Source organism: Triticum dicoccoides, chromosome 3B, assembly GCF_002162155.2.
Source record: "Triticum dicoccoides isolate Atlit2015 ecotype Zavitan chromosome 3B, WEW_v2.0, whole genome shotgun sequence".
Taxonomy (NCBI): domain Eukaryota; kingdom Viridiplantae; phylum Streptophyta; class Magnoliopsida; order Poales; family Poaceae; genus Triticum; species Triticum dicoccoides.
In genome coordinates this window covers 864,638,764-864,639,987 of record NC_041385.1, presented here as the reverse complement: position 1 = coordinate 864,639,987, position 1,224 = coordinate 864,638,764, and positions in this window count along the sequence as shown.

Here is a 1,224-nt window from a genome sequence, read left to right as displayed (position 1 = left end):
ATATTATACTTGATCACCTAATTAGGTGATCAAGTATAATATCGATATGGCATATACTTGATCACTTATAGCTAGCTAGATCCTTCAGTCGAAACTAATCCGCGGTACTTTCACCTAATGATTTAACAACTCATTATAGTGTAAAACAATCACTAAATTAAATTGAAAACACAAAACTAAAGGAAAAATAAAAAAACACCCAAACATTTAGTACCGGTTGGTGTTACCAACCGGTACTAAAGCCCTACGCGCACCCAGGCCAGGCTCATGCCACGTGTTTGCAATTTAGCGCCGGTTCGTGACGAACCGGTACTAAGGGGGGGACCTTTAGTCCCCACTCTTTAGTGTCGGTTGGCGAATCGGCACTAAAGGCCGGTTCTGCACTAGTGTGAGATGTTCAAAACATGACATGTCCACTTCAAAACGAATCAACCTAGAATTCTGTTTAATACACCTAAAACACGTAAATTCTATTAACTACACCTAATTAAAAACCTACATTTTGAACATGGTTCGATCATAACCAGGGTTCATACTACATTATTCTAAAATTAAACACCTAAAATACCTAAATTAATTTAACAACAGGGGGTGGCTGGTCTCACCTCGAGGTCGGAGGGTGTCGGTGACGGGGACGACGGCGGGGATGATGCAGGGACTCCTTGATTTCTGCAAAAACAAAATATATACAAAAACATTATTATCGTCATCTTAGGACTTAGTGAAACTCCATAGGCTATCATGTAAATATCCAATTTGATTCCAAATAAAATTTTCAACTGTCTGCAATTCGTTTCCTAAACCCTAAGAACATTATTGTCCTCATTTTTTACCTATTGTCTACTTCTATAACCATAGGAAAATTCCCTAATTTCACATAAATTAGAGTTTGATTGCTGAAATATATTTCAAAATATACTATGAACCCTAGAAAAAGCCCTAATTTCAGAATATAACAAGTAGAGGAAATTTTTTTACCAACTAAATGTAGTAAAATACAAACTATAATATAGAAACTATAAACTATAAAGTATATACTACAAACTATAAACTAGAATATTTTCAAACTATAAACTAGGAGGAGGAGGAGGGAAGAGGGCCGGCAGCGGCTGGAGGAGGGGGAGGGCCAACGGTGGCTAGAGGAGGAGGGAAGAGGGCCGACGGCGGCTGGAGGAGGGGGAGGGCTGGCGGTGGGTGGAGGAGGAGGAAGGAGGGTCGGCGGCG